The sequence below is a fragment of the Staurois parvus genome, unplaced genomic scaffold (assembly GCF_062004578.1).
Source record: "Staurois parvus isolate SC_StPar_1 unplaced genomic scaffold, SC_StPar_1.0 ptg000334l, whole genome shotgun sequence".
Classification (NCBI taxonomy): Eukaryota; Metazoa; Chordata; class Amphibia; order Anura; family Ranidae; genus Staurois; species Staurois parvus.
In genome coordinates this window covers 2,129,379-2,150,873 of record NW_028318130.1, presented here as the reverse complement: position 1 = coordinate 2,150,873, position 21,495 = coordinate 2,129,379, and the positions used below count along the sequence as shown (strand labels likewise).

At 39.1% G+C, this 21,495-nt stretch overlaps 1 long non-coding RNA gene across 1 annotated transcript in view; it reads left to right on the top strand.

Moving 5' to 3' along the window:
- The window catches only part of LOC149457114 (uncharacterized), a 65,841-nt gene extending 58,971 nt beyond the window's left edge, over positions 1-6,870 (top strand). The window contains exon 2 of the long non-coding RNA XR_016313746.1: positions 6,724-6,870. This is a non-coding gene — a long non-coding RNA (uncharacterized LOC149457114). The remainder of the gene's footprint in view (positions 1-6,723) is intronic.
- Positions 6,871-21,495: the final 14,625 nt, after the last annotated feature.

Below are 21,495 nucleotides of genomic sequence, written 5' to 3'. Positions count from 1 at the left end.
GCGCTAAAGACAATAATCCTTAGTGACATAAATGATCAGTGAAAAAAACAAGAAAATTGTGTATATATCCCCATAAACCATGTAATATAACTTAATTATAGTTTAAATTGCTAAAATGGCTGCAACTCCTATAAAGGGTATTACCCTCACCAACTATCCATCATACATTTAAGAGCGCTGCCTGATGTAGCATTTAAAACCAAAAACAAACACACATAATACACATAATATATTGAATAATAGTGACAGGTGGGCATATGTATGAAAGTAATGTATACATTAACACTATGTATTTATCCATGATATGCATTATTTATTTTAGAGAGAAAATCATAATAATGCTAACCAATAGGAAGAGTTCTTTAAAAGCTTTTATTAGTTTAACAAGATTTTTAATCTAATGACGGGGTATATATTAGGAGGTATATTTGTATATGATGGATCTATACACTTGTAATTAATATCAGTTACTATTGCAAACAGCACCCTATTTTGCTTTATAATCTAAGCTGGAGTCATAAACTTAGTAGGAGAGTTGAGGTGTATGCCAATGTGAACACCGAGATGGCTGTGGGTACACATCCGGTTTATGGCATATCGGGTTTCCTAATATAGGAATGAGAATACCAAGATGGCCGCAGCAATACATCCTGTTTAGGGCATACAGGGTTGGGTGCAATAGAAGGGGTTATATTGTATAAATCTGTCTGTCTATCACCATATCTATATACAGATCCATACCTCTGAGGATGCCCAGTGGACTGGGCGAAACACGCCAGGTGAGGACCGTGGTGACTTCATATCTGGCTTTTGGAATGCATGGCGGTGCATTACTTCTGGTGCATTTTATGTCTGTTTTTACTGGATATATGTTAGTTGAGTATATATATATATATATATATATATATATATATATATATTTTTTTTTTTTTTTTTAATCTCGGTAATTTGTATTACACTATCTGGATGCCTTCCTCCATTCCTTATACAGTATGTGCGAATATCTTACTCCAATCGATACATCAAGATGATTGATGGTGACAAGCACAGCCGTTCTTAGGAGGACTACAAGATCCAGCTGAACCAGACATTGTCCCACCAAAGTGAGCCAGATTCTTGTCCAAAGCAGTTGGTGAGTGAGTGGGACCACTGTTGGAGATCACAGAGCATGATCACAAAGTTTATATGGAAGTAGCACGTGCACTATGTAAGAAATGTGTCTGGTACCCAGGACTTTATTCAATATATTATGTGTATGATATGTGTTTGATTTTTGTTTTTGCTTTAAATGCTACATGAGGCAGCACTCTTAAATGTATGATGAATGTTGAATATCTGTTTGAACACAAACAGAAACTGCTAACAAAGGAATGTGAACGTTTACTATAGACTGTGCCTACAGACCAGCAAATGACACCATAAAACTACATGGTCAATGCACATCTTATGCTGGTGCAAAACATGAAGTGCAGGTAGGAAGGTTAAATATGCTTTTAATCTATTTCCTATTGTAATCCATTTCAGTATAATAAGGAACCGTCCACATAACTGTTTTGACCAAGGCCACTTTGACTGAAACGCATTACCTTACCTGCTGGGCTATGTTTTAAGCCTGATGTAAAAAACACATTTTTTTGCTTTGGTACCTTAACATGATTAAGAAAATTCCTTGATATACTGTATTTGGGTCAACCTGACAGAGGTTTTAGCATTGTTCTGGTGCCTTGCAGCTAATGTGATTGGAGTGTTGAGTTTGATTGCTATCGTTTGTTTCTCTGTAATCCATTTTAGTTAGATATTCACAGACAATCTAATGGGGTCAACAGAGGGAGAAAACATTTCTTGTATCCTGTGCTGTATGTTCTCTCTGCTTCCTTCATCACCAACAGTGATGGGCTGAACTCCCCCGTGTTCGGTTCACGGTCAATTGTTCGAACCTAATGAACGGATGACCATGAACTTCAAACTCAATGCAAGTCTATGGGACTTAAACTTGTAAATTCAAAAGTGACCATTTTGAAGGCTTAGATGCAAGTTATCGGCCCTTAAAAGGAGTATGGGGACTCGGGTATTTCCCTGAGGGACAGGAATCAGTGAAAAAATATTTTAAAAAAGTAAAATTTTTAATGGGCAGTCATTTTTCATTGTGGAACCATTTTTTTGGCTTTTTTTTAAATTAAAGGACTGGTAAAAAAAACTGTTTGTTTTTTGTTCAATTAGTGGAATTTTTCAAAAGTCTGGCGTCTTTATTTTTTTATAAATTTAACCCTTTAGTGAATGGGTAGAGGTATACGTACCCCTGACTCATTCACAAGGGGGGTCAGCATCCGGGTGCCCCCTTATTTAAAGGGGCACCCTGATGCTAATGAGCCCCCCTGCCTGTAGACCCTCACAACTAGCTTTGCCGACAATCACCGAGTCCCAGCCAAAAATCGCTGGGCGAGACCTGGTGATTGACATCCTCAGGAGATAATATCAGCACAGGCAAAGAGCCCCCCAAATCTCCCTACCCACAACCCCCACTCTACCTCCCCACATGGATGAAATCCAATCCCCTCATCTATTACTTTTTTAATTCTATTATGGCTTGCACCTTGCAAAAGAAAAAAGGAAAATTGGACAGATAACAATTTTTTTGCCGTAGCAAATGCTAAGGCACTTTGCCTAATTTGTTGGGAATTTGTGGCAGTTTTCAAAGACTACAATTTGAAAAGGCATTGTATGCAAAAACATGCCGACAAATTTGAGGTGTATCAAGGAATGTATCATAAGGACAAAATCGCGATAGGTACATTGTCTATATCAGTGATCGTTAACTTGTGATCTTACAGACGTTTTCTGCTCATCAGTTATCCTTATTGTTAGTGTATTTTATTTGTGGTCTAAGACAGTTCCTCTTCTTCCAATGTGGCCCAGGAAGGTCAAAAGGTTGGACACCTCTGCTCTACAGGTTGTTTTATTCTCAGTACACATTGATTGATACTAATAATGCCCTTGACTTTGGTTAAAAAAAAGAAATCTGAAAATACACCCTTAATAAAAAATCCAACCTTCTTGATCCCTGCCAATCTGGCTTCCGCCCACAACATTCCACTGAAACTGCCCTACTAAAACTCACTAACGACCTACTAACTGCTAAAACCAATGGCCATTACTCCATACTCATACTCCTTGACCTTTCTGCTGCCTTTGACACAGTCGACCACCCGCTCCTCTTCAGTAAACTCCACTCCATCGGCCTCCGTGACTCTGTTCTCTCCTGATTCTCCTCTTACCTTTCTCAGCGTACTTTCAGCGTTACATACAACAACTCCTCCTCCACTCCTCTCCCTCTTTCCATTGTGGTACCCCAAGGTTCTGTCCTTGGGCCCCTCCTTTTCTCTCTCTACACCTCCTCTCTGGGCCAATTGATAACCTCCCATGGCTTCCAATACGACCTCAACACTGATGACACCCAGATCTATCTCTCCACTTCCCAGCTCACCCCCTCAGTCTCCTCACGTATCACAAATCTACTAAGCGACATATCAGCATGGATGTCACACCACCACCTAAAAACTCAATATCTCCAAAACTGAGTTTGTAATATTTCCTCCCCCCTGATCCCCCACTCATAAATTTACAATTGAGATCAACAGCACAACTATTGGTTCTTCCCCTCATGCCATGGTGCTAAGCATAATCCTAGACTCTGACCTCTCCTTTGGGCCCCACATCCAATCACTGGCTAAATCCTGCTGCCTCAACCTCTGGAACATTTCCAAAATTGGCTCCTTTCTGACTAATGATACCACAAAACAACTTATCCACGCCTTGGTTTTATCCCGCCTTGAGTAATGCAACTCCCTCCTCACTGGTCTACCGTTACACAGGTTATCCCTCCTTCAGTCTATTATGAATGCTGCTGCTAGACTCATACACCTTACCAACCGATCAGTGACTGCTGCCCGTCTCTGCCAATCCCTTCATTGGCTTCCACTAAACCAATGTATAAAATTCAAAAAACTAACCACAGCTTACAAAACCATCCACAACACTGCCCCTAGCTACATCACCAACCTCATCTGCAGATACGGCCCACTCCGCCCCTCCCAAGACATCTTCTTCTCTAGCTCCCTCATCGCCTCCTCCCATGCTCGCCTCCAGAGTCTCTCCCATCCTCTGGAGCTCCCTACCACAATATGTCCAGTCAGCCCTTACCCTGTCTGCTTTTAGGCGATCTTTGAAAACGCATTGATTCAGGAAGCCTACCTCACCTCCTAAGAACTGTACTTGAATCACCTCCACCAGATCATCCCCTGCAGCTATCACCTTTTTTATCACCTCCCCCTTCCTTTAGATTGTAAGCTCCACGAGCAGGGCCCTCACATTCCTTCTGTACTGAAATGTATTGTAATTGTACTGTCTGCGCAAACAGTTGGCACTATATAAATCCTGTATAATAATAATATATGAAACCCATGAGTGATTCAGTTCACTGTCTTTAAAGTTCCCGAAGTTATCAGTCAAACACACAAGAGGGATCTCTTATCATAGTTCCAGCTCTTTTTCAACTCACCTTGAAAACTCACTCTTGCAGCTACGAAATACAGTAACTGTATTCAGCTGTTCCTGCTTCTCACCTCACATTCTCTTACATATAAAAGTGAAGAAAAATAAAGCAGGATGAGTGGAACTCCCACCACAACAGATGTTCTGAAATAGAATTTCAATCAGAGAGATCGAAACAATGAAGATTCTGAAAAAAAGTTATCCTTAGGTGATACAAAGCCCAAATCTAGAAAAAAAAAGTCTAACAACAACTTTCACTTGTACAAGTTACAGCAGTAAAATCCTGATGGATAGTCTGCTTTTTCACTGTTATAACACCAGGATGTGAGATGAAAAACCAAAACGAGGACTGAGGCAGCAATAAAAAAGTTGACAAAAGGTTTTAACTCTTCCTCAATTGAAAACTAAGAAAAAATGTTTGTCTTTAACTCTTTGGTGTCTTTCAAATAAAATCAAATTTCAGTTGTGGGTGAACTGACCCAATATAAAAATTTGACATATGGCTATATTGTGTTATGCACAAAAAAGGGCCACTCATACCCTTAGTATATTTTTAGTTTTAACACAAAAAATAATTAAAATAAAAAATGCAACACTGCATAAATAATAAACAGATAAAGAAAGGAAAATAAACTACCCCAAATATACACCATCTCACCAAAAGCACAATAAATATAGAACAAAAAGACAATGTTTTAAGCAATTTGTCTTTTATCAAGCAAATCTCACCTGAACAGCTTATTGAGCAAAATTAAGAGTTTAAAATTCAGCGGAAATTTCACCTATATCACTCCACTTCTAACTCAGGTTTTACAAATTGCAGAATTTCTAAGATTGTATTTATGCATATCTTTTCCCTCAGAAGCACCTGGAAAAAAATGTTTTACAGAATTTAACTGAAAATTTCTTAAGTATATAAAAACTTTAAATCTTTTCTATGTGCAGGACAGAGGATGAAGCATTTTCATCACCTCATCCTGTCTATTCATTTGCTTAACCTTCAATTACTATTCAAGGTTAAGCAGACATTACATTATGTCAGACAGCAAACTGAGCTTAAAAGCTTAGTTAATTGACATTAGCTCAGTGATATTACATGACTGAAAGGCAAACAGTCTGAAACATTAACTAGAAGCTGAGCATATATAAAAACAGAACTGCAGTTGCACAATGCAGCTTCATGGTGGCACCAAATCCACAGTCTTCTCTTTACATATACGTAGTGTTTAAAACACATAGAATAGATTGTAAGAAAACATCTACAGCAATGGGGTGAAGGCATAAATCAAATAAGTCAATAGCAGCTCCCCTAAAAAATTTTGCTTTTGATTATGGTAAAACGCTAGATAGATAGCAAATAAGGATCTAAAATGTGCTAAAACAAACAGGTAGTACATTTTCACTTAATATAATTTCACTGTATAAAGCTTTTATTACTGTAAGGACTGTGAAAAATGTAGTAAAGAATTAAAAACTTAATGAGCAACCTAGACCATACGTCTTTTTAGTTTTAGGCGGACAAGGGATTGAACCCCTGTCAACTTTTAATTTGAAACTCTGTACAAGTATGTATTCTTAGCTCAAATAGTACCTTCAGCCACCTCCAAATTCCTATTTTTCACTGCTGTGATCTGATGTTCTGTTAGAGAATGGCTGTGTTTGTTCTGCATACACTGTATGTAAGAATATAGCCACCCTCTCTTGCTTATTTCCAAGATGGACTAGGGCAGCAATGGCAAACCTATGATACACGTGCCACAGCTGGCATGCAGAGCCCTCTCTGTGGGCACTCAAGCAGATTGCTACCTCCTAGTGGCCATCGCCAATGTGCACGCTTGGAACCGAGTCGCAACTCGTCCAGTGACGTCATCGCAACTGACAACTTGCTGGAGGCATTCCATCCCTCTCTTCTGGATCCTTCACACACACAGCCAGCTTCCAGACCCAGCAGAGTGGTGTCACCTGTGGCACAGTAGTATCCATGAGGATTTCTGACCCGGGCACAGCGTGCCTTGTTGTTGTTTCACAGGACGTTGGACTATGGCAATGCCTACATCTGTCTACAAAAATGTAACTTGCTTTTGTATATAGCCATATTTTGAGAACATTTACAGACATATCTTATATGGGTGGAGTTAGTAAATCATTTTTGTTATTTTTGTGTTTTCCTAGACTTCAAGTGTTGAACAGCAAAAATAGCAAAACTGCAAACAGATAGTGGAAGATCATTCCAAGAGGCCTGGACAGAGTCATTTGGAAAAATACATGCACATGTAGAAATGATGTTTTTTCAATAAAAAACTGTATCATTGAAAGCTCTGTTATTGTTCATTAGTTCGGACAACTATATGAGTTGTTTTTTATAAAATAAAACTTCAGCATTAATTGCAGTGTTGCCACTTTGAAATAAAAAAGTTAGTTTTGTGTTGCAGTTTGGGCACTCAGGCTCAAAAAGGTTTGCCATCACTGGACTACGGACTGTGAGATTTGTAGTGTGTTTAGAGCAGTGCACATGACTGCAACTAAAATGCACTGCTTGTTCCAAGCAAAAGGGTGTGAGAGGAAAAAGAGACATTTGAGAACTCATGGTTTCATGAAAAATAGATTTCAGGGCTGTAGTAGAAAATTATTGATAATTTTTAGAGAATAAATATACCTTTTAGCCTCACTTCAACCAAGGCAGGAAGCAAGGAATCTTTCCTAAGATTGACATCAACAATGATTAACTACTTTAGTTCAAGAGCCTTTTCCTCCCTTTTAAATGTAAATGCAATTTTAATTTCTGTGCATTATGGCACTGTTCCTGGCTCTCTTGAACATACAGTAGTAACAGTAAATACGGTATGTATAGATGCAGACATAGCTCGTTCTGATAGCCATAGCTTAATTGTAGAGAAGCATAGGCATATTACCCTGCATTCTTACCTGAGTCGATCATATGCCTGATGATTTTGTGTCTTTTTAAGATTTTTTCTAAATGTTTTATACTGTAGGTATTTAAAAAGCATTGTGCAAGTTTAGTAGCACAGGTATCAAGCTTCAGGCATTTGTTTCCTGAGCTGGGCAAAGGGAGGAGAGCAGTTTTAGAGGGGGAGAGGATTTACTGAGGCAACTGTTGAATCACCAACATACACAAAAAAAAACCCTAAATACCTGTACTATATAATGCAGCTATGTCTTCAAATAAAAAATATTTTTTTAGCCTCTATAGTCCCTATTTCAGTGAAATATTATATCATGCAAATGTTGTCTACAACACTATTAAAATAAATAAGTACAAGCTATATATAAAATCCAGTGCATCAAAATAATACAAGTTTTATGACCAACAACAACAAAAAGCAAAAAGTATAGATTGTATAAAACATCTGTGTGCTGGTCCAAGAAAAAAAGGTTTTTAAAATATTATTCATGAAACACCATGAAAAGTCCCTTGTGCAAGTCAAAATTTTCTACTTTCTTCCAGCTTTCACCCGCAATGATAGTTAAGCTCAAACCGTGACTAGTGCACTGAAATCCCAAAGTTCATTAAAATATATTCAACCATGTGTGAATAATACAGCTGTGCCCTCACCTTCATACATGGACCTCCATTGTTTTGAGAGGTCAAAAGAGGTTTTCAACACTGATTCTTATCCACAGCCTCATTAGCTTCCTTCACTCAAGGGTTAAAACTCAGAAAGATTTTCAACGCTACTTCTCCTCCTCAGCCTCAGTAGTCTCCTTAACTCTTGTCTCTCAAGGGTTAATGCTCAGAAGGAATTTATATAAAAGGATGGCCATAGTGTTGTACTGTGTATTCAGCCCTTTATTTAAGAAAAAATAAAATTGCAGTTAACATAGATAAGAAAAACATCGGCTCTGCAATATACAGCTTCAGAAGGGAAATTCCATCTACACAATGTACTTCTTTAAGCATAGGTTGGCAGGCATATAATGCCTGAGAGTTAAAATGGGAGCAAAACAATCCGATTCTGCATGTTGAGCCTAGTCAGATGAAGAGAAACCCACTTCAAAACACTCAAGTGTGAATGGGGGCTTAATGAGACTGGCAAACTAAATAAGGTTACCTTACTCATACTCTATTAAAGAAAAAAACATATAAACTAATAACTTTGTTAGAAGGGCAAATGCACAGCTTTATTGATATTAAAAAGAAAATCTTCAACTGTAGGGCAAACAACAATTGATTTATTGCAATACTACTGTAGATGTCAGTCACAGATGAGCTAACCAGGATTACCATCATATTACCTACTTCCCACAGAGGACATAAGCAGATATGATTTGGTTTCTGGCAAGGTAAAACCCCACCACATACGTATCAGAATTTATGGTATGTCCCACCAAAGCCAGAACCAATTAATTACTGGAGCACAGACATAAGTTAAATACAGTATGTCAGGGCTAAAATAAAAATCAAATGGATGACATCAAGGAATAAAACAGTACAATTACTGCCTTCCAATTCCTTTATATAAACAACATGACAAGCAATACTGAGAATACATTTAGACAATCACTTTCCTCCTGCTGCTTTTCAAAACTGGGCAAGGAAAGTATTTTGCAAAAACTCTCTAAGGCATTATGGAAAAGGATACAGCAATGTGCTAGGGCAATTTTAATTACACCATTTAAATTGGTTACATGGAACTAAAGCTGGTTATTCAGGGGGAATACACAGTTCAGCGATTCAGCCATTGGCTGTACCCACTGATTGAGCTGCTTTTTTTTGGCCAGTCCCTGGTTAATTGTCTGAATTTCAATAAATCTATGGCCACAATAAGAAGAAGGATGAGGAAGGCAAAGTGGTCAGTATTCTTGAGCCAGAAAGAATAGGTACATAAGTGCCATATTGTGAAAATACATGACAGTAGGTCTCTAAACCCTGAGTGCCTTGAATCTGGAGAAAGTAGAGATGCTTACAGCCTTTGATAACACGCTGGATAACAAACTTGCATGTAACATCTTCCCAACCTAAAGGCCGAACCTGAAGGGGAATGCTGTCAAAACCTTTTCAAAGAAGAGCCCCAAGATGCCCTTGTTAACCACATGCCGCCCAGCCACTGTATAAATACGTTGACAGGGCGGCACGGCTGGGCAAAACCATGTTTTAAAACGTGTGTTTTCAAAACAGGTAGGGGGCGCCTGCGAGGCGCGCCACCGCCCTACCTGTCCCGCCGTTCACGGCCGCAGATGTCAGTCGCTGGGTCACAGCCGGTCGTTACCGGCTATGTCCCGGCGATTACCGGCAATCACTGACAGAGAGCACAGCTGCAGTAGCTGTGCTTTCTGTCAGTTCCCTGACAGCTCCTGATACGCTGATCAGGACAGAAGAGTTTATCTGTCTGGATCAGTGTGTCTCCGTGCAGTACACACCCCCGCCCCCTAGTAAAACACTCCCCTCACACAGTTAACCCTTTCAGTGAATAATAAAGTTGACCCCTTCCTCCCCAGTGCCATTAGTACAGTGTCAGTGTTTTTTTTGCACTGATCACTGTATTGGTGTTACTGGGGATGTCATTGACCCCAAGTCAGTTCCCCCCCAGTGTCAGACTGTCTGCCATAGTCCTGCAGTCCCGCCATAAGTCGCTGAACGCCGCCATAAGTCACTGATTGCCGCCATACGTTGCTGATCGCCACCATTATTAGTATAAAAAAAAATTAAAAATCCCATTATCTTTCCCGCTATTTGTAAACGCTATAACTTTCACGTAAACCAATTAATTTACACGTATTGGGTTTTTTTTTTAGCAAAGACATGTCGCAGAATACATTTTGGCAGAAATTTATGACTAAATTTGATTTTAACATTTTTTACTGGACATGTGTTATAGCAAAAAGTCCAAAATATTGTTTTTTTTCCTCAAAATTGTCAGCTTTTTTTTTTATAGCGCAAAAAATAAAAATGCACAGGCAATCAAATACCACCGACAGAAAGCTCAATTTCTGGGGAAAAAAAGGAGGTAAATTTCATTTATGTACCGTATTGCATGACCGCACAATTGTCCGTTAAACTAGCGCAGAGCTGTATAGCAAAAAAATGGTGTAAATTGCAGTATCTATACCATAGTTTGTAGACGCTATAACTTTCACACAAAGCAATCAATATACACTTATTGGGATTTTTGTTACCAAAAACATGTAGCAGAATACATTTTGGTCTAAATTTATAACTAACTTTGAGTTTACTACATATTTTTTATAGCTGAAAGTAAAAAATATTGTTTTTCTTCAAAAATTTTGGTCTTTTTTTGTTTATAGCGTGAAAAATAAAAAACGCACAGGTGATCAAATACCGCCGAAAGAAAGCTCTATTTGTGTGAAAAAAAGGACGTAAATTTCGTTTGGGTGCAGCATTGCATGACCGCGCAGTTATCAGTTGAATTAGTGCAGCGCGGAGTAGCAAAAAGAGGCCTGGTCATTAATGGGGGTAAATCCTCAGGAGGGCAAGTGGTTAAGTAAAAATAAAAGGTAAGCAAAGATAGAAAGCTATCAGGATCAGTGTCGATTTTCCACTTATCTTGGGATAGAGATATTCTCTCAATCTCTACTCGCAGCTAAAGTGACCATGGCTTCCTTGCTAATGCATCTTGGAGAGATTTGAACAATTAACAGAATTATTAATCCATAAACACTTCAGGCAAGGTTACCCTTCTTTTGCTGTACGTGGGGCCAAAGATTGGAATTGCTCCTAATGAAATTGAGAATGGGCATCAGTGAAAATTTTAAAACCAACGTGAAGTGAAATTACTTTAGAACTAAGAAACACAGCAAAAATGTAACCAGAGGGGAAATGGAGGACAGGCGATTAATAAAGTGCACTACACTGAAATTATCAATCCCTAAATGCTAACCCCACAGTTTAATAGTTGCAACAATAGTTAACCAACTCCAACAGGGTAGGGTTTTGCAACAGATGATCCCCAAAACTGCAGGATCCTTTGGTGTGCATATAAAATTCTAAAACTGAGTCGGGCTCTTCCACATATTGCCAACATGATTGGCCATTGCAATTGTTCAAGAAAGTCAGCCAGACTACTAAGTCATCCCACACTGATTTAGTAATTCTATACAGACAAAAAACAGGTACTAGGGATTGCATTTGATAAAGTTTTAACTTTTTTGTCCTTTTTGCCATCAATGCCAAACAGTGCAGGGACCACATGTATCCGACGTTCCAGCAAACCCCGGATGATGTCACCACGATGTGGAGAGACGGAGGGGGGAGGGAACTTTCACTGGAGCCACAGCTTTAGAAGGAAGAGGCCAGTTGCCGGGACAACATGTTTTGCGCGCATGTGGAATCCTGGGACGTCGAATACACGTGGTCCCTGCACTGACAGGCATTCTACTCTCCACTGCTTCCCTCTGAGCGGACAGGCCATCCATCTTGGAACCTGGCTTCTTAAAGCCACAGGCTGGTTATCTAATTTTTACTGTATGATGTATTAAAGGCACACCTCCGTATAAGATATATTACTTTTATCACAAAACTACACAGTGCCTGGCTCCAACTCAATATTGAACCCTACGGACTAAGACTGGGATGCCATTAAAGTTCATGTACGTTTAAAGGCAGGTGTGCCAATACTTTTGGCAATATAGTGTATGTTGTAGAACAGCTTATAGGGTGGCACACCTCCACAAAAAAATCACCATCAAGAAAGCAATTAAGCAAGTGAAAACATAGTGAGTGTTCTTGGGGAAGGGGGAAAGCTGACTCAACTTTAGTCTTTTCTAGCAGCATGCCTACTCGGACTGGTCAAACAAGCGTTAAAGCCTTGTCAAAAGATTCATATTGTATTCTCGATTCTTCCTTGTCTATGTCATCATCATCGTCATTAACAGACATTCAAATAGAATGGGAAAGGTGGTGTATTAACTGATATTTAATCAATTTTTTTTGGGAGACATTGTTGAGTGGGGATACTCTGAGATTGTTTTAGGGAGGGTACATTACACAGTTTTCTGTCAACAACATAATCAAACAAGGATGCTAGCTTCTCTGTTGAGTGGATAACTGTCTAGCCACGGTTATCAGTCAGTGTGGTTTAGTCATAGTGGAAATGGTAAAACAGAGAAAAACGTTTACTAACATTATGATAAACAATGGTTTTTCTCCAGTTTAGGAACTAAGAATGATCTTAGTGAAGACAGACAGAAAAGAGTTAATAATTCTGATATCAAAATCTGATATTAGAATGTGTAAATAAAAGGTGGATAAATATTGCTTATACAGCAAGAGCTTACAACAAATGTTTAGGAAAGTTTCAAAAATCCTAAATTATATAACATATGGTCTGTTTTCTCCTAAGGGACACAGCTTCTTTAGTAAAAAGGTTCTGTAAACAGATCTTGGTAGCTTTCTAGAGATGTTTACTACCCATTACCCATGATTTGTTTGACATGATTCCTGTGGGTGAAGGTCAGTATTGGAAACAATGCCCAGTTAAAAGAAAGTTGTTCCTGTCATGTAATATGCTATGACAAATAAAGTGAACCTATCCTGACATCTATTTACTCTTTTTTAATAGGAGTGATTGCTTCCAGTATGTTAGTTTACCCATTTGGCCAAATACTGATGAAAGTGCATTCATTTAATTAGCTTCTGAAGGCAAGGACGGTAATGTAATAAAACATATATATGCAGGGATTAAATCAAGTTATGAAGTCAAAGTATTACCGACCCACAACTGATGGCAATAGTATGAGGTCAAAATTAATTTAAAATCTTATTTACTAAAGGTCTTTTATGATACAGGTCAGCATCATGCCTCATGCACATAGGCATAACAATTTACAGAGGATATTGGTGGCAGAAAACTGGCAGAAATATCCTATGTAAAAAGTTGTCTGCAGTGCATCTCAACTCATTTGGACATATTGTATGTATGTGTGCCTATAAGAATTTAGATGTGTACTATATGCAGTCATTCATTTTGAATTGCTGAAGGCTGAGATCATGTAAACACATGAGCTGGGATATTTTAAAACAAAATTGGTGGGGGCTTTCCCTCTAATTCTTCCAGGCTTGTTAGATCTGGCATGAATTTTAAGGGGGGAAAGGCATAAAAAAAGTCCTTCAGGCATTTTGGGGCTCATCGTGGGACTTTTTTCTTTTCCTTTTTTTTTATTAGAGGAATTTTGATGTGTTGGATATTTTGTGGGACCTCAAGCTCTTTTTCTTTCTTTCTCCTTATAAATTCATACCAAACACAAAGGGTCTTGTACAGAATATGGGGAACCTCACAACTTTTTTTTTTTTTTTTTGCATGGTGTCTCCCTTAAAATACATAACAGACCTAAAGAGCCTGGCTTGAATTTGGGGGGCATCCCATGTTTTTGTGTGAGGGACATCTATACCAGACCCTCAAGCAGAAAAATGGTCTGGTAAAGATGAATGGAATTTCCAGATACTTTTTTGTACAAACAGATTGAAGCAGAAGAAAGCTGTGATTTTTTTTGTCTATTCAAACTTTGTTTAATGCTACTTTGTTTAACTGCTTCTCATCCACCCTATAGCAGAAGCAATGCTACAGGACAGAACAGGTGCGCAAAATCATGTATATATACGTGATTTTGCATTTCGGGTAAGGAAATGACTACCTGCACTCCCATTAGTAGTCGCGGCTGTCAATCACTGGGTGATTACTCGCTGGCGCCCCATGATTGCCGTAAACAAAGCAGTTCTCTCCCCTGTCAGATCAGGCACACTGCTTTGTGCACAGCACAACCATGCAAAGCAGTGTTCTTACAGTGAAGCACACAGACAGAACCCCTAGTAAAACAGCACACAGCACACTGTTAACCCTTTGATTACCCCACATGTTAACCCTTCCTGCCCAGTGCCATTAGTACAGTGTCAGTGCTTTTTATTAGCACTGACCACTGTATTGGTGTCAGTGGGGATGTCAGTGACATCAAGTCAGTTTCCCCCAGTGTCAGAATGCTTGCCACAGTCCCGCAGTCCCGCTATAAGTAGCTGATCTCCACCATTACATAAAAATTAAAACAAATATATATGTATAAATGCTGCCATTTGTAAACGCTATAACATTCACATAAACCAATTAATTGACACGTGTACTGATTTTCATTTAGCAAAGACATGTAGCAGAATACATTTTGGCTTAAATTTATGACGAAATTAGATTTTTAAAATTTTTTTATTGCACATGTTTAATAGCAAAAAGTAAAAAATATTGAATATCTGCCCAGATCCCTTTGAGAACGTGCGTGCACATGAAGCGTGTCAGGGAGGAGCCTACGTGCTGACGTCACGCCACTGCGTCCACGTGATGGTCCGGCAGCCATCTTTGTAAGTGTTTTTATACTTTGTCTGTCAGAGCTCCATGTGGTTGCTGTATTTTATAATAAACATACTAGACTATATGAGGATGTTTCCGGGCTCGGTTTATGAGCTTGCTCTTTAGGAGGAATCTTATCCCTGAATAAGTGTGGGCTGGAGATGAATATGGAGCAAGTTTATTCCTAAGTGTCAGTCTGTTCCCTTCTGACTTGCTGCTGGCTTCTGGAGAGATCTCGTCCCTGGATAGACTCTCTGACTGGAATTTGAGAATTGAGCGGAGTTTCCCTTAAATGTCAGTCCATTCTATGCTGGTTTGCTATTTGCTTCTGGCGCGTGCATAATGGTGGAGGATTAACGCGTAAGTCACAGAAGTCACTTATACTTACATTTTCTCTGGCCGATCACGTACTGTATTTGGGACTATTATTATCTTTCCCCTGCCTGGGGACTTTATAATTAATGTACATCCCTTGTACATTTACAATTTATATGTTTTATATTGATATATATTTTAATGTGGAAATCACAGAAGTCACTGATATATATACAGTGGGGCAAAAAAGTATTTAGTCAGCCACCAATTGTGCAAGTTCTCCCACTTAAAAAGATGAGAGAGGCCTGTAATTGGCATCATAGGTAGACCTCAACTATGAGAGACAAAATGAGAAAAAAAATCCAGACAATCACATTGGCTGATTTGGAAAGAATTTATTTGCAAATTATGGTGGAAAATAAGTATTTGGTCACATACAAACAAGCAAGATTTCTGGCTCTCACAGACCTGTACCTTCTTCTTTAAGAGGCTCCTCTGTCCTGCACTCATTACCTGTATCAATGGCACCTGTTTGAACTTGTTATCGGTATAAAAGACACCTGTCCACAACCTCAAACAGTCACACTCCAAACTCCACTATGGTGAAGATCAAAGAGCTGTTGAATGACTCCAGAAACAAAATTGTAGACCTGCACCAGGCTGGGAAGACTGAATCTGCAATAGGCAAGCAGCTTGGTGTGAACAAAACAACTGTGGGAGCAATAATTAGAAAATGGAAGACATACAAGACCACTGATAATCTCCCTCGATCTGGGGCTCCACGCAAGATCTCACCCCGTGAGGTCAAAATAATCACAAGAACGGTGAGCAAAAATTCCAGGACCACACGGGGGGGGACCTAGTGAATGACCTGCAGAGAGCTGGGACCAACGTAACAAAGGCTACCATCAGTAACACACTATGCCGCCAGGGACTCAGATCCTGCAGTGCCAGACGTGTCCCCCTGCTTAAGCCAGTACATGTCCGGGCCCATCTGAAGTTTGCTAGAGAGCATTTGGATGATCCAGAAGAGGATTGGGAGAATGTTATATGGTCAGATGAAACCAAAATAGAACTGTTTGGTAGAAACACAACTCGTCGTATTTGGAGGAGAGAGAATGCTGAGTTGCATCCAAAGAACACCATACCTACTGTGAAGCATCGGGGTGGCAACATCATGCTTTGGGGCTGTTTCTCCGCAAAGGGACAAGGACGACTGATCCATGTACAGGAGAGAATGAATGGGGCCATGTATCGTGAGATTTTGAGTGCAAACCTCCTTCCATCAGCAAGGGCATTGAAGATGAAACGTGGCTGGGTCTTCCAACATGACAATGATGCCAAACATACCGCCTGGGCAACGATGGAGTGGCTTCGTAAGAAGCATTTTAAGGTCCTGGAGTGGCCTAGCCAGTCTCCAGATCTCAACCCCATAGAAAACCTTTGGAGGGAGTTGAAAGTCCGTGTTGCCCAGTGACAGCCCCAAAACATCACTGCTCTAGAGGAGATCTGCATGGAGGAATGGGCCAACATACCAGCAACAGTGTGTGCCATCCTTGTGAAGACTTACAGGAAACGTTTGACCTCTGTCATTGCCAACAAAGGATATATAACAAAGTATTGAGATGAACTTTTGATATTGACCAAATACTTATTTTCCACCATAATTTGCAAATAAATTCTTTCCAAATCAGCCAATGTGATTGTCTGGATTTTTTTCCTCATTTTGTCGCTCATAGTTGAGGTCTACCTATGATGCCAATTACAGGCCTCTCTCATCTTTTTAAGTGGGAGAACTTGCACAATTGGTGGCTGACTAAATACTTTTTTGCCCCACTGTATCTGCTTGGCTGATCACATCACATATTTGGGACTATTAATATTTTTTTCCCTGCTTGGGGACTTCTTATTATTGTATATTGCCTGTACGTTTACAATTCATATATTTGATACAAGTTTTCATTTTATTTTATTTTTTAATTTTCTTTAGCGGTGCACTTTTCTATTATTATTTTCCGTTTGGTGGAGATGGAGGGTTTGCCACAATGTACTAGCTGCTTTTTACATTTGTTCCTTGCGCTCACTATTCATTTTATCACTAATAATAATAATTTAATTTATTTATTTTTTTAAATTTTTCAATTATATTTTTTATTACATTATTTTTTCTTTTTTTTACTATTTTTTTTCAACACACTGTGACCAAAGCAGTACAATGTTACTATAGTAACATTGAACTACTCTGGGCAAGTGATCAGGATTTTGTTTTTTTTTTTAACACATAATGGTTGCTAATACCTATGTATTTCATTAATATTTGCAATCATTGTTACTGAATGAAACTGATTCATTCAGTCTTCTGTTGTGATTAGCTGTGATTGGGCAAAGCTCATCACATGATATAGATGGGCTGTGAATGGCCCTGTCTGTATCATGTGACTGCTTTGACCAATCACAGCTAACAACATAATTATATACAATGGATGGCATGATCGGAAGCCATCCATTATATACAACTGACATGTGATCTGCTGTGATTGGTCACAGCGGTCATATGACACTGGCAGAGGGCTGGTATAGTGATATTTCATCGGCTGTGTACCTACTGCGTGGCCCTGCGGCTGTGTGAGCAGCTTGTTTTGACAGGACGTCATATTACACACAGTCACAAAGAGGAGTGTCCCACCTGACCATCAATCTGCTATAGGATGGGGGGGAAAGTCTTAAGGCCAAACAAGGGAGCCACCAGCATACTGCGATTTCCAGAAGACTCCAAAAGCAATTGGACTGTGTATCATTCCATCTAATTATAGACTTATCATGCTGATGATAGAATCCTTATATAAGAATATTTACTGCCATACAAACTAATTTGCCAGTCCAAGGAGCCACCAGCAAGCTTGAGGTGCAGGAAGACTCCATAAGCAGTTATGCATAATAGAAGGATTTTTCCAATATATGAGGCAAAGTTTGGTAACTGCCTATGATGGAAACCACCGACACAGTAAGGAAAGTTCCAAATAATAAGTATCCATTAATGAAGCAAAGTGATATTTAGCCATCCAATACAGTCTCATGATGTCCAGGCTGTGCTCTATATTGGTAGTGCTTCATGGATGTATCAGAAAGTGCCCCATGGTCTCATCTTGGATGGAGGACATAGGGAGGGAGAGGCATCCCAACATATTGCAATATGAGGAGAAGGCTGGAAACCTGACCGGTTTTGCCGGTCCCAATGGCTGCTTTAGAGGTGAGTATCAACCTATACACATTACAGAGTTTATAAGTGTGTTTAAAATGAACACCTTTGGCCCCAAATGTAAATTAACATCTCAGCGCCATTGCATATGATGTGAATATACGTCACAATGCAAATGAATGTCATGGCCTCACTTCATCTGCCGTAAAGTCACGTTGTGTCACATCATGACATCAGCGTGCATGCGCAGTGTTCCTGGCGGCATTCATGCCCCTAAATGACCAAATTTTCATTTGGGTGTCACAAATTGCAACACAACTGTACTTCAATGAGGGAAGGACACAAATATTACAACATTAGAGACAATAGGGTATTACACTTATGTACTGTATATACATATGCAAATCACTATATGATTTCTTATTACATGTGTGTCAAGCCACTCAACAATTATTAAATTCATAAAGCAAAAAAGAGAAAAGAATACAAAATTAAATTAAAACACCTATATAAGCTCACGGGAGAGAGAAATGCCTGCAATTCAACCCGACATGAATTAAGTTAAGATGCACACATGAATAATTAGACCAAAAATTATGTAAATGATAAACTTTCATTTAAACCTGGGGGACCAGTAGCTCCCAGTGTCCATATCCACTTATCCATACAGTTTTGCAAAAGTAACCAATTGCCCATCATGGATACACAATTCCAGGACCACAAGTGTCAGTTATACAATTGGACCTCTCCAACTGGCATGCATTGTAATCAAATTGACTAAACCAGGATCTGATTGTGGTAATGACCACAAGATTTTGACATGCAAGATCAAGGTAAAGCTTTGCAAGCAAAAGATCATCAGAGGCCTTCCAAGATATGATATTGAAAGCATTCCACAAGATTATTGGATTAAACTAAACAACAGATTTGCAGTTATGTATATAGGAGACATAGAGCCTGACAATATCAAAACCATAATTAGTGAAGAAGCTGAAAGAACATTACAAAAAATAAACTTTTTAAATAACATAAAATAGAAATATACAACTGAATACTTGTTGGTAAAAAGAAAAAAAAGGATGGATTTTAATGCAGTAGACTTTTTCATCAAGGGCATCAGATACATATTTGTATTTGTGCCTTGCTTGCTAATTCTTCATACTACTGAGACACTTTTCAGATTTTGGTTGATAAGGGAACACAATTTTATACAAGTGGCTTTTAGTGCTATTTATTATTTTACTGCACTTTTTAAATTGTATGTGTAATTTCTATTCTGACACTATCTGATATTTGAAAAAAAGGAAAAAATAAGAATATTCAATATATATTATGCAATGGATAATTCTTATCTGATTTTTTTAATGTTCAGTCAATAAAACCGCACCACTGATTATTATAGCAGTCCCTAACAGCCAGGTGCTCTTTTTCCTGTGAGTTGCACTAGGTATCTATAAATTTAGTGCCAAAATGTCTAAGGAAAGATATTTTAGTGAAGAGGTCTACAGGATTCTGAGTATGTCAGATGAGAGTGAAGGGGAAGCCTCAATGACAGAATCAGATTCAGAATACGAACCTGTAGACAGCAGCAGCACCCTGAAATATATCACAGATAATGGAGTAGAGATCCCTGCTAAGGTCAAGCGTACCCAACCCCATTATCAGGTTGCTGAGGTGTTAGAATTGCATGATTCTCATATGCAGCAGCGTGCCAGTACTAGTGCCACACTACCTTTGGGTGAACTGGGGAGCACCAGCGGCCTAGTACATCCTAGTCTTTTACATACCAGCACTGCAGTATCACTTGATGACATGGTTCCATAAGTGCAGTATAATCTGGTGTGGTGGCTAGCACAAGTAGTGTTCCGTAGCCACCAAGAATTCGAAAACAGGCTTATAGAGGCCATAGTGTCCTTCTGGATGTTCTTGTAAATCCTGATTGGCAGCTCCATAAATTCTGCAGCAACTGCACTTACCCCATTTGCTGCTCAACCCAGAATTCAGGTAGAAACACCAAATATAACTACTTCCTTTGATTTTTTGGAGATGTTTTTCACAGATGATTTGTATACTTGATTGTGGACCAAAGCAATTTATACGCACAGCAATATATCGCCGCCAACCCAAATTCAAACCTTGCCAGACCATTTGCATGGAAACCTATTATGGTTTCCGAATTTAAAGTTTTTTTGGGCCTAGCCCTCAACAGGGGCATTACTAAAAAGAATGACTTGCAGTCATATTGGTCCATGTAACTGATTCATCATATGCCCATGTTCTCTGCTGCCATGGCCAGGCACACATATGAGAATATAATGTGTTTTACGCATTTCAGCGACAATACACTGTCGTCCTCTGGGTGACCCTGAATATCATAAGCTCCACAAAATTTGGCCCCTTGGAAATGACCTTCACCAGAAATTTTTAGATGTGTATACGCCCCAGCAAAACATCTGCGTTGATGAGTCCCTCATTAATTTTTCTGGCCACCTTGCATTCAAACAGTTTCTCCCCAGCAAGCGTACCAGATATGGGGTCAAAATGTATAAGACCTCTGAGAGAAAAAAAACAGGCTATACATGTAATTTTCGGATTTACGAGGAACAAGATAATCACATGGAGCCCCCTGGATGCCCAGATTACATAACGGGCATTGGCAAAATAGTTTGGGACTTGGTGTCACCATTTTTCCATATGGGGTACAATTTATATGTGGACAATTTTTATACAAGTGTGCCACTATTTACACATTTGTACAATCTTGGAATTGACTCATGTGGCACCAACATATATGTGTACAACTGATATGTGGACAATTTTTATACAAGCGTGTCACTATTTAGACATTTGTACACTCTTGGAATTGACTCATGTGGCACCGTGCGACCTACTTGCCAGATCTACCAACGGCTTGTAAATACCTGACTTAGAAAGGGGGAGAAAGCCTGCTTGAATAATTATGAATTGCTGGCAGTGAAGGCCAAAGGAATGTTCAATGTCTTCCATTAACACAGACATGATAGCCTGTGTCCATGATTATAACCTTAACATTGGAGGAGTGGACTTCAATAACCAGTTGATGAAAAAGTGCCTGTATATTTATTTCAATTGACTCTGTAC